We start from the raw sequence: 14,424 nt of genomic DNA, 5'->3' as shown, positions 1-14,424 counted from the left end.
AAGGTAAATTAAAAAAACACGTTGGCAGCATGTACATTTTTTGACAGAAGTATGTACTTTTGTTGTTTTTGTAGAATTGACTTCACCTTATAAGTGCACCCTGCCAGTTGCAGTATTAGCTTAAAGTTAACTCTTTATTAACTAACTTAATGTTAGTTGCAGAAAAGTCAAGTAATAGTTTTCTTTTGTATTCCCTACTGTATTAATTAATTACATTTTAATTAAATATATTTAAAATTTAACTACTAGTTATCTAAATTACATTTCGCTTTAATATAAGTTATGATATTAGTACGTTAAAATTAATAGACATCAGTTTTCTGCAGGGGAACTAATAATAACACCGGTATCCATAAAATTATGAATGATTTGTTCATTATTTCCATGATTTCCATTGATCCAAATCTAAAATAAATTTTAAAATGTTATGTGTAATGTTAACTAGGGTTTTATAGTTGATACGAAAAGTCGACTTTTTGACTTTTTTCATTTAGTTAAATGTCGACTTTTTGCATTTCACGAAAAGTCGATTTTTCGACTTTTTTCATTTAATTAAAAGTCGACTTTTAGACTTTTCGACTATAAGTATTTTATAAATAGTCGACTTTTCGACTTTTTCCGACTTTTCGACTTATTGACTATTTTCGACTTCTTTCGAATTTTTTCGACTATTTTTTGACTTTTTTCGAGTTTTTCCGACTATTTTAGAGTTTTTGATTTTTTTTTCCACTTTTTTAAAATTTCCGACTATTTTTGACTTTTTTCTACAATTTTCGAGTTTTCGACTTTTTCCGACTTTTCGACTTTTTCTGACTTTTCGACTTTTTACGACTTTTCGACTTTCTTCGACTTATCTTCTTTTTTCGACTTTCCGACTTTCAGACTTTTCGACTTTTATTAACAAAGTCGACTTTTCGACTTTTTTCACAGATGATAGTCGAGTTATCACGCACATAAAGAAAACAACCCGACGAAAAATAAAACAAAACGTAACAGCTGTTTTATCAAAATAAACATTTTTTTTGGTGTGGTGAGTTATTTTTGTTTACAAATACATAAGTGTTTCTGCACGTGGAAAAGACGCAAAAACTCGTTTTCATTATATACATTTTTAATATGTGTTTATGCACGTGGAAAAGATTCAAAAAAAAAATGTTTTTCATGATTTACTTTAAAAAAATTATTTTTGATCAATTAAAATATGTATATAAATGTGGAAAGGAACAAATCTGAAAAAATATAAATATATTTGGGATTATATCGTTACAGTATGCCTTTTAATAAAAAACATTCAAAAAATGTTACTATGGTCATATATAGAAAATGATATATAAATGCTATCGGACGATCTTGTGCACGATAAAAACCAATATAGAACTTTAAGTTGGAAGTGTAGAAATCGGATGGCATACATTTTTTTCTGGATTTCATCATTCTAGGGTGTGTACTACAACAACAAACTTTTTTTTACTAAAATGTTACATTGGCCGTATATAGAAAATTATATATAACTGCTATCGGACGATCTAGTGCACGATAAAAACCTATATAGAACTTTAAGTTGGAAGTGTAGAAATCGGATGGCATACATTTTTTTGTAGATTTCATGGTTCTAGGGTGTGCACAGTGGTATAGGAAAAAAAAAAGAGGGAAATAATTCGGTAACTTCTAAACGGTTAATCCGATTTTAATGAAATTTGGTATGCACAAAGAGGAGGTGTTGTCGAGTTTAGGTTTTGAATTTGGACCTTATAGGCCAACCAGGGGCCCGGCGGGGGGTCCTCAAATTAGGACACCTCGGCTATGTTAAATTTTTAAAACGATCCTATTTCTTCATTTGAGTTCCGATTTAAAAAAAATTTCGTATATAGAATCTCCTCATCGAGAAAAATGTCGTCATAGCAGTAAATTATCTCTTATAGTTTAGGAGATATTCGCATTTGAAAATTAAAATTTTAAAATTTTTACCGTTCTTACTTTAGTTTTTTGATAATAGCGGGTCCAAATATTCCCGATTTTCGCCATTTCTTTTTTTATTCGCTTAACAACAAGTTTATATATCAAGCAGTGAAAGAATTATGTAAAAATCATGACTGAGTCCAAAGTTATAGGCATTTTAATTTAAAAAATTAAAAAAAGGCGATTTTTTGCCATTTTTTTTGGGAAAAAAGTATCTTTTTCTTTTTAAGTTATCTAAAAAGTTTCTAAGAAGATGTATATAGAATTTATACTTTTTGAAAAGCTGACTTTACATAAAATACGATAAATGAAACAAAACCTAAAAATTTTTGATACCGAGGGGACCAGGTCCATCCAAAAAACCCTATTTTTTTATAGAAAATTCAATTTTGAGCAAAAATTCTCAAATCGCATAGTCGATATCAAATTATAGTGACCTGTTTTATATGACCCAATATGTTCTTAATCATTTTGTAACGGGTTTCGATAACCCCGCCCCTGGTATGGATATAATAGGCAAAAAACCAAAAAATCCCATTTTTGGGATTTTTTAAAACTTTTTTGGGAATTCCGGGATTTCTAATAAGAAAATTCGAACTTTTTATTTAATTTTAGATTTTGAGTAAAAAAATCTACCTAACTGTAAAATTTCATCAAAAAATATTCATAAATAAAATTTTTATTGCAATTTGAAAAATTTGTATCTTCGCAAAAACTGAATAAAAAACATTTTTTAATTTTTTTAAAAAAAAGTATTCCGCGAATTTTTTAATTTTCAAAAATTATATACAGTTTTGAAAAATAGACAAAATTACCTTTCCATTGATATATAACATGCCTACCTAATGTTTTTTAAGTGACAAATTAATTAGGGAAAACTCAACATCTTTTAGAAAATTTACCTAGCACTATTATTTTCATCCATAACGTTAACTCTTAAATTTGTTACATATATTAAAAAATTTTCAGGTATTATTTTTTAAACTGTAATGGTTTTTACCCCTATAGGTCACTTTAATAGGTAGCTTATTAAAGTGACCTATTGAGGAAAAATTCATTACATAAGGATACGTTAGACATATTAGGTAGAATATCATAACCCTTTAAAAAATAATTTAATTTAAGTACCTGTAATTAATATATAAGACAGGTTTATATCTGTTTGTAATTATTTGTAATTTTCTAACCATGGCGATCGTACTAAAAAAAAATGATTTGTGCTCCATTTTATTTTAACACTCTTCAGCTCCTTTTCAAGATAAAGTGAACTTCTTATTGAAATATATTGAAACTGCACATAAAAATAAAGTGGATAAAACTGATATATGTAAAATTGAAAATTTTATAAAATCAGTTGATATAAAACTGAAGAGTGTTCGGTATTCCATTGCTAAATTTCGATCGAAATTTTCTGATTGGCTGGATGAATGTGTAGAAGTTGCTATTTGCGTATCAACTGTTGGTGCTCCCTGTAAGCAGTATGAGGATTTGAGCTCAAAATCTAAGAGGAAAAGGTTATCAACTTCACTAGAAACCTTATCTAACGAAGAAGTTTCGGACACTTTTAAAGCAATGTTAAGAAAAGAAAAACAGCCTTTGGATGCCATAAAAATTGCAAATATTCTTCCAACCGCATCACCAAGACGACTGAAAAGAATTGTAAAGAGTATACCCACACCATCATCTGATACAACGTTCACTGAGGAAGAAGCTATTGCGCTTATGTTGCAGCTGGGATTAAGTCGTGATAACTACATAACGTTAAGAAAGGCGCTATCTGAAAAAGGAGTGGATGTTTTACCATCATATGACAAAATAAATGAAAAGAAGAAAAGCATTATACCACCTCCTATTGAAATAACTGATCGGAAGGCTGTTATTGGACTCGGCGCTCTACTCGAAAATACTGCTTTAAGGATTGCTTCTGACTTTTCTTCAGACCAACTAAAAAAAATAAATTCTTGTGATCTTCAACTCATTTGTAAGTGGGGATGTGATGGATTATCAGCACTCTCGGAATATAAACAAATCAACACAAGTGAATCATCTTCCGAGTATAAAAGTGTATTTATGGCATCGCTAGTTCCATTAAGAATTCGAAAGTATGCTGACAGCGATTCTCCATCAACCAGTTTCGATGATATTTGGAAGAATTCGACTCCAGGATCCAAAGCTTTTTGTAGGCCAATAAGCTTTGAGTATATAAAGGAATCCAAAACAACAACGCAAGATTTGATAAATCGTATTGAAGCAGAAATTAAAAACTTGGAACCTATAACAATCGAAATAGAAAATTATTCGTTTAACATGTCCTATGATTTAAAACTTACAATGATTGATGGGAAAGTTGGAAATGCCATTACAGGAACATCATCTACTTGGTACTGCTACATATGTGGTGATAAAAAATCAGAATTTTCGAATATTTCCAAGCAAAGATCAATAAATGAGGAAACATTACAATTTGGAATATCCCCCCTACATGCTCGCATACGATTTCTGGAACATTTTCTACATTTAGCATATGATTTAAAGTACAGAAGCATACCGGAAAATGCAAACAAAAGTGCAAATAACAATAAGGAGTTAATGGAAATGAGAGCCAGTGAGAAACGAAGAATTCAAGAGGAATTTAAAAAGCGGATGGGATTAAATATTGATAAACCACTCACAGGATATGGAAGCACAAACGATGGTAATACCGCTAGACGTTTTTTTAAACATTTTGAAACTACTTCCGAAATAACCGGAATTAGTATGGATTTACTGCAAAAGGTCAATATTATTCTAATGGCGATAAATAGCAAGCATAAAGTGAACGCAACAAAATTTGGAGAGTATTCTACAAAAGTTTCTAAATTACTTTTGGAATTATATCCCTGGAAAGAAATGACACCTACAGTTCACAAGATATTATGTCATGGAAAGGTCATCATAGAACATAATATTCTGCCTTTAGGAGAGCTTACAGAAGAACCCCAAGAATCGAGGAATAGAGACTTTAAGCATATTCATCAGTTTAGCTCAAGGAAGTGTTCTAGGCAGTCTCAAAATGAAGATATTTTTAATAATCTGATTCTATCTTCTGATCCTGTTTTATCTACTATAAGGAAACGTTGGATTTGCTACAAAACGTTAGCATTTGAAAATATTCATGAATTTAAAGATTTACTTTATCTTTTAGATATGGACTACTGTGATACCGATTATTTTACAAAATTATATTAATTTATAAAAAAAAAATAAATAAAGACTATTTTTATATAAAATAAATACTTGTTAATTTTTTTTAGGGATAAAGAATAAAAGATTAATCGTAAAAAGTGGCTGTAAAAATTCATAAAAATTTAGGTAGTAAAACATGCCTAACAAATGTATGGATGAAAATAATAGTACTAGGTAAATTCTCTAAAAGATGTTGAGTTTTCCCTAATTAATTTGTCACTTAAAAAACATTAGGTAGGCATGTTATATATCAATGGAAAGGTAATTTTGTCTATTTTTCAAAACTGTATATAATTTTTGAAAATTAAAAAATTCGCGGAATACTTTTTTAAAAAAAATTAAAAAATGTTTTTTATTCAGTTTTTGCGAAGATACAAATTTTTCAAATTGCAATAAAAATTTTATTTATGAATATTTTTTGATGAAATTTTACAGTTAGGTAGATTTTTTTACTCAAAATCTAAAATTAAATAAAAAGTTCGAATTTTCTTATTAGAAATCCCGGAATTCCCAAAAAAGTTTTAAAAAATCCCAAAAATGGGATTTTTTGGTTTTTTGCCTATTATATCCATACCAGGGGCGGGGTTATCGAAACCCGTTACAAAATGATTAAGAACATATTGGGTCATATAAAACAGGTCACTATAATTTGATATCGACTATGCGATTTGAGAATTTTTGCTCAAAATTGAATTTTCTATAAAAAAATAGGGTTTTTTGGATGGACCTGGTCCCCTCGGTATCAAAAATTTTTAGGTTTTGTTTCATTTATCGTATTTTATGTAAAGTCAGCTTTTCAAAAAGTATAAATTCTATATACATCTTCTTAGAAACTTTTTAGATAACTTAAAAAGAAAAAGATACTTTTTTCCCAAAAAAATGGCAAAAAATCGCCTTTTTTTAATTTTTTAAATTAAAATGCCTATAACTTTGGACTCAGTCATGATTTTTACATAATTCTTTCACTGCTTGATATATAAACTTGTTGTTAAGCGAATAAAAAAAGAAATGGCGAAAATCGGGAATATTTGGACCCGCTATTATCAAAAAACTAAAGTAAGAACGGTAAAAATTTTAAAATTTTAATTTTCAAATGCGAATATCTCCTAAACTATAAGAGATAATTTACTGCTATGACGACATTTTTTATAGTGCTCGATGAGGAGATTCTATAGAGATTCTATAAATTTTTTTTAAATCGGAACTCAAATGAAGAAATAGGATCGTTTTAAAAATTTAACATAGCCGAGGTGTCCTAATTTGAGGACCCCCCGCCGGGCCCCTGGTTGGCCTATAAGGTCCAAATTCAAAACCTAAACTCGACAACACCTCCTCTTTGTGCATACCAAATTTCATTAAAATCGGATTAACCGTTTAGAAGTTACCGAATTATTTCCCTCTTTTTTTTTCCTATACCACTGTGGTGTGTACTACAACAACAAACTTTTTTTTACAAAAAATGTTACATTGGCCGTATATAGAAAATTATATATAACTGCTATCGGACGATCTTGTGCACGACAAAAACCTATATAGAACTTTAAGTTGGAAGTGTAGAAATCGGATGGCATACATTTTTTTCTGGATTTCATCGTTCTAGGGTGTACTACAACAACAAACTTTTTTTTTACAAAAAATGTTACTATGGCCGTATATATAAAATGATATATAACAGCTATCGGACGATCTTGTGCACGATAAAAACCTATATAGAACTTTAAGTTGGAAGTGTAGAAATCGGATGACATCAATTTTTTCCGGATTTCATTGTTCTAGGGTGTGTACTACAACAACAAACTTTTTTTTGACAAAAAATGTTACATTGGCCGTATATAGAAAATTATATATAACTGCTATCGGACGATCTTGTGCACGATAAAAACCTATACAGAACTTTAAGTTGGAAGTGTAGAAATCGGATGACATACATTTTTTTTACAAAAAATGTTACAATGGATGACATACATTTTTTTTACAAAAAATGTTACAATGGAAGTATATATAAATTTATATATAACTGCTATCGGACGATCTTGTGCACGATAAAAACCCATATAGAACTTTAAGATGGAAGTGTAGAAATCGGATGGCATACATTTATTTCCGGATTTCATCGTTCTAGGGTGTGTACTACAACAACAAACTTTTTTTTACAAAAAATGTTACATTGGCCGTATATAGAAAATCATATATAACTGCTATCGGACGATCTTGTGCACGATAAAAACCTATATAGGACTTTAAGTTGGAAGTGTAGAAATCGGATGGCATACATTTTTATATACAAAAAATGTTACTATGGGCGTATATATAAAATGATATATAACTGCTATCGGACGATCTTGTGCACGATAAAAACCTATATAGAACTTTAAGTTGGAAGTGTAGAAATCGGATGGCATACATTTTTATATACAAAAAATGTTACTATGGGCGTATATATAAAATGATATATAACTGCTATCGGACGATCTTGTGCACGATAAAAACCTATATAGAACTTTAAGTTGGAAGTGTAGAAATCGGATGGCATAAATTTTTTCCGGATTTCATCGTTCTAGGGTGTGTACTACAACAACAAACTTTTTTTTACAAAAAAATGTTATTATGGCCGTATATATAAAATGATATATAACTGCTATCGGACGATCTTGTGCACGATAAAAACCTATATAGGACTTTAAGTTGGAAGTGTAGAAATCGGATGGCATACATTTTCTACCGGATTTCATCGTTCTAGGGTGTGTACTACAACAACAAACTTTTTTTTTACAAAAAATGTTTCTATGGCCGTATATATAAAATGATATATAACTGCTATCGGACGATCTTGTGCACGATAAAAACCTATATAGAACTTTAAGTTGGAAGTGTAGAAATCGGATGGCATACATTTTTTTTCCGGATTTCATCGTTCTAGGGTGTGTACTACAACAACAAACTTTATTTTACAAAAAATGTTACTATGGGCGTATATATAAAATGATATATAACTGCTATCGGCCGATCTTGTGCACGATAAAAACCTATATAGAACTTTAAGTTGGAAGTGTAGAAATCGGATGGCATACATTGTTTTCCGGATTTCATCGTTCTAGGGTGTGTACTACAACAACAAACTTTATTTTACAAAAAATGTTACTATGGTCGTATATATAAAATGATATATAACTGCTATCGGACGATCTTGTGCACGGTAAAAACCTATATAGAACTTTAAGTTGGAAGTGTAGAAATCGGATGGCATACATTTTTTTCCGGATTTCATCGTCCTAGGGTGTGTACTACAACAACAAACTTTATTTTACAAAAAATGTTACTATGGTCGTATATATAAAATGATATATAACTGCTATCGGACGATCTTGTGCACGATAAAAACGTATATAGAACTTTAAGTTGGAAGTGTAGAAATCGGATGGCATACATTTTTTTCCGGATTTCATTGTTCTAGGGTGTGTACTACAACAACAAACTTTTTTTTACAAAAAATGTTACTATGGCCGTATATATAAAATGATATATAACTGCTATCGGACGATCTTGTGCACGGTAAAAACCTATATAGAACTTTAAGTTGGAAGTGTAGAAATCGGATGGTATACTTTTTTTCCGGATTTCATCGTTCTAGGGTGTGTACTACAACAACAAACTTTTTTTTACAAAAAATGTTATTATGGAAGTATATATAAATTGATATATATCTGCTATCGGACGATCTTGTGCACGATAAAAACCTATATAGAACTTTAAGTTGGAAATATACAAATCGGATGGCATAATTTGTTTTGTGGATGTCTCGTTCTAGGGTGTGACTACAGCAACAAACTTTTTTTTACAAAAAATATGACTATAGCCATATATAGAAAATTATATATAACTGCTATCGGACGATCTTGTGCACGATAAAAACATATATAGAACTTTAAGTTGGAAGTGTAGAAATCGGATGGCATAATCTGTTAGCGATTTTAGCTAGGGTCAACTGTGGACCGACCCTTACAAAATTCAACAGATAAATTTTGTTTCATATAAAAGTTGTCATGTCGAATTTTATAGATATACATTTCTAAGCTAGTTATGAGCGGTATTAATTTCCCGAGGTGGACCTTATATCGGGGATAGGTTAAATTATGGACCGATCCCCTTAAATTTGACAAAACGATTTTGACTTATTTTTTATGTGGAATTTCTTTACTATATTGGTATTTCTATTACAATTATTGGAGTTAATATCTTTTACTTATAGGGGGGTAGGGTCAATTTTGGACCAACCCAGAAATGTTTTGGATCTTATAAATCTTGTAAAATAATTTCCTGAGAGGAATCTTATATGAGAGCAGTGTCAAATATGAAGCGATCCTCATAAAATTTGGCAAAAAGATTTTAGTTCCTATAAAACTTGTTTTTGTCGTTTTTATTCGCTATACTGGAATATTGAAGCTCAATAATAAACTCCGTCAACTAAATATATTTTGGCAAATATTGGCTAAGATCCCAGTATATACTTTTATGGATTTTAGACCAATATTTCGATGTGTTACAAACGATGACTCCCTGATGAGTTTATCGTATACCGATATTGTCCATTTTTAATAAAAAACTCCATCAACTAAAATTATTTTGGCATATATTGGCTTGATGGTCTTAGACTGTAATAAGATCCCAGCATATCCTTTTATGGACATTAGACCAATAATTCGATGTGTTACAAACGGTGTAAAACGTTCCTTGACTGATGGGTTGTGTCTCATAAGTGGTGATTTAGCGATCTTGAAAGTGACGGAACTAATAGGGAATCACATTGTTCGCCGGTCTCTTGTAAGATTTTAGGTTGATAGTCATGCAGTACTTAAAGCATTAATATGTCATAGCTGTATTCTTGCATAGTCGTAGAATGAAGAAAAGATCTAAGTGTTATTATGAGACCGTTTACAATAAGGCTGTGTTGGGTACCAGGACCCTGCAAGATACACAAATGAGGTATCTGGAGAACTGCTACGATGAGGCTCGAATCTTGCCCCATATGAACGGAACAAGAAGTTAAAGCCACCCCTTTTTAATTTTTTTAGGTTGATCTCCGATGGATTCCGTGACTCTATCAACCAGTCATGGAATATAGAATTGCACATTATATAAGGCCATTTTAAAAATATTTGATTCTAAAGAAACCGGGATTATTATTGGGGTAGATGGTGTACACCAAGAACACTTGCACTGGCTATAAAACATTATTAAAATACATAAATTTTTCTTAGCACAAAATAAATATGTCTAGTAATTTGTTTTTGTTTCATTTGTTTACGTTTTTACAGAAACTCACCACACAACAATCAAAAACAGCTGTTAGGGTTTGCTGTTTTATCAAAAGGTTGTTTTATTAACGGGTATCGAGTTATCGACTTTTTTGGAACAAAATAGTCGAGTTCGACTTTTCGACTTTTTTCGACAAAAAGTCGAATGTTCGATTATTCGAAAGTCGATTTATAGAACCCTAATGTTAACTGTTAATGTATTATATTTACAGTATTAATCAGCAGAATTTAGAATTTAGGGACCGAGTTTTGAAATATTTAGTTAGTAGTTAGTTTGAAAGGAGGATGTATATACATCAAATCCAAAGAAATACACCTAGGCCTCTGTCGGGCCTGTTGTGCGCTCCTTAACCAGTGCCTCAGGTGGGAATCGAACCCACCACCTCCGGTCTACCAGACTAGAACACTAACCACTAACCTACCGGAGGCCATATTTAACCTTTTATTATTAATTTTTCCAATTTACTGACTCTAATTTCACAACGTATACAAGAAAATGACAAAAATGTAAAACAAAATTCCAAATAATAAAGAAACATGAGAAAACATGTCGAAACAAAATGCTCTCCAGATAATTTTGGGGTACTCCCGCATTATACGATAGTTAGCTTATAGCTAGTCTTTAAAAGTCGGTTTACGTTAATAAATACCAAATTTTGGAACATTTCTGCATTACATTGTTGTTCGTTTATAGTCAGTCACTAAAGTTAACAAATAAAATCATAATAATAGAGAAACAAGAGAAAACATGTTAAAATACAATTAATTCTCTCCAGATAATTTTGAGGCACTTCTGCATTACATTATAGTTAGCTTGTAGTTAGTATTTAAAAGTTGGTTCTTTACGTTGCCAAATACAAAATTTCGGGACAGCTCTGCATTACATTGTAGTTAGCTTATAGTTAGTCTGTAAAAGTAAACTAGAAGTGAATTTTTCTCGTAGTCGACTACAAAATTGCTGGCAGGGTATATGAAAGACAACAATTTTTTAAATGATTATCAATATGGGTTTAGAAATGGCGGTTGGACGGAGGATGCAGTTACTTGACTAATCGAAAACAATTTGTACAACTCAACAATAAGAAAATTTGCATAAATGATATAAAAAATTTTCACAAGCGTTTAAATATGCAGCAATAGCACAAGATTTCTTTTGTACGACTATGCAATAAATATAAAACTTTAAAATTTTTCCATCACTTTACTACTAGAAATATTTGTTCTGTTTGCAATTTTTGTTAGCAGGCGCAAAATATTTCAAAACAATCAAAATATATTTTTCTGTTTTAGCAGCGCACGCACACAACAGTCGAACTACCAGACCTGGGCGATTTCCATTAATTTTGCATTAACATTAAATTAAAAAAAATTAATTTAATGTAAAAAATATTGCATTAACATTAAATTTGTAAAATTTAATGCATTAAATTTCCATTAACATTAAATATTTTTGAATTTAATGCTTTAATTTTACATTAACATTAAATATTTTTGAAATTAATGCATTAATTTTGCATTAACATTAAATATATCTGAATTTATTGCATTAATTTTACATTAACATTAAATAAGCAATAAAATTAATGCATTAATATTCCATTAACATTAATATATATAAAAATTGATAAACGTAAATAAAAATACAGCACAAAAGACCTCGATCTAACTAAATACAACTAAAATTAAATAGGTTAAAGTCCTTTCTAATAACTCCTATATTCCATTCAAACTTGTGTGTTTTAAATATGATATTTATATAAGATTCCACGGACAAAATAAACTAAAAAAGGAATATCTGGGAAGTGATACTATTCTTCTAATAAGTATTATCGTGTATAGGACTTATTCGAAAGGACTTTAACAAAATAAACTAAAAAAGGAATATCTGGGAAGTGATACTATTCTTCTAATATGATAGGACTTATTAGAAAGGACTTTAACACATTCAATTTTACTTGAATTTAGTTAGACCGAGGTCTTTAGCGCTGTATTATTATTTTTATAAATTATTTTATACATTAATGTTAATGGAAAATTAATGCATTGATTTTATTATTTATTATTTAATGTTAATGAAAAATTAATGCATTAAATTCAAAAATATTTATTGTTAATGCAAAATTAATGCATTAATTTCACAAATATTTAATGTCAATGTTAAATTAATGCATTAAATTTAACAATATTTAATGTTAATTCAAATTTAATGCATTAAATGTACCCATGTTAATGTTAATGCAATAAACTTGCATTAACATTAATTTTTTTTAATGTAGAAAAAATTGTTAATGCATTAACACATTTAATGCATTTATCCCAGGTCTGCGAACTACTATTGCCGTAGAAAAATTGTGCAATAAATTGTGTTGGTTCTACTACTGCCAGTAGCAAAATGAGCAACTGCCAGTTGCAATTTATCGTACTTTTTACAATATGGCGGCTCCTTATATTTTATATTCAATACATGTTTCAGGTTTTCTTTGTGATTTGCTGTGCTTTTTACTTTGTTTTTAGAATAATCAGAAATTAACCCAATGTTTTCACTCGTGTATTTGTTATTCTAGAGTGCACTCGAGTGTTGAAAAATTTTCCGTTATTGTGTTTGCTGTCTATTTTTGATAAACAAATTGTTTTTAGGGAAATAACCGTTTTACTGTTTTTGTAACATGATTTGATGTATGTATGTATGTATGTATGTATGTATGTATGTATGTATGTATGTATGTAGTATGTATGTATGTATGTATGTATGTAGTATGTATGTATGTATGTATGTATGTATGTATGTATGTATGTATGTATGATGTATGTATGTATGTATGTTATGTATGTATGTATGTATGTATGTATGTATGTATGTATGTATGTATTATATAGTGGACCGAAATTTTAATAGTCGCAATAACAGATTTAATAATATTTTTATGTAGTTGGTTCACCTTGTTTCCAAATTTACCAATATTTCCCAATATTCAGTAGTTGGTAACTAAGAAATATTTTTGTATAAATTTGTTGTTGGAATTTCCTCTCGATATAACAATAATGGGACTTTTACTCAAAAAAATACCAAATAAAGAGCGAAATTTAAATAGGCACAAATACTTTTATTTAATTTTTACAGTTACAAAAATGCAATTTTTTGTAAAAAAACATGTGCTTTTTCGTGTTTGCATCATTGAGTATCAGTATCAGTCCATATCGAGAATTCTTAGGCGCAATGGGTAGAGGAAACACGTAACTCAAGAGGAGCGATCTTTAATAAGAGTTTTAAATGAAGAAGGCTATTCAAAAAGGGAAATAGGTAGAAGAATTGGAAGATCAGAGCATCTAGTTCGTACGTGTTTGCAAAAATCTACAAAAAATAATAAATCAGCAAAAAGAAATAAGAGAAACACAAAACTAAGCAAACGCCAAATTGGTCAACTTAAACAAGAGGCCACTAAAAATAAGCTTTATTCTTCCCAAATTGTCCTGAAATTAGGCTTACCTGTAGGAAAACGTCGAGTTCAACAAATTTTATCATCTGACTGTAACATTAAATGGAAAAAATCAGCCAAAATCCCACCGTTATCATGCTCTCATAAATCACGGAGATTGGAATTTGCCAAATATACTATGTCATGGACAGAGGAATGGAGAAATATTATTTTTTCCGACGAAAAAAAGTTCAATTTAGATGGCCGGATGGACATAGTCATTATTGGCACGATTTGCAAAAACCGAACGCTCCCAGAATGAGCAGAAACTTTGGTGGAGGTACTGTAATGGTATGGGGCGGTTTCAGTTACTATGGGAAGCTTCAGTTGTGTTTCATTTCTACTAAAATGAACTCCGAAACTTACGTGGAGATGTTGGAAGATGTTTTAGTAAATTATCTAGAAGATAATTTGGATAAAGACATGACCTTTCAGCAGGATAATGCTAG

The sequence above is a fragment of the Lucilia sericata genome, unplaced genomic scaffold, assembly GCF_015586225.1.
Source record: "Lucilia sericata isolate MDLA Ls3-8-SP2 unplaced genomic scaffold, ASM1558622v1 Contig000458F_arrow, whole genome shotgun sequence".
Lineage (NCBI taxonomy): Eukaryota > Metazoa > Arthropoda > Insecta > Diptera > Calliphoridae > Lucilia > Lucilia sericata.
Note: the sequence above shows the minus strand (reverse complement) of the source record.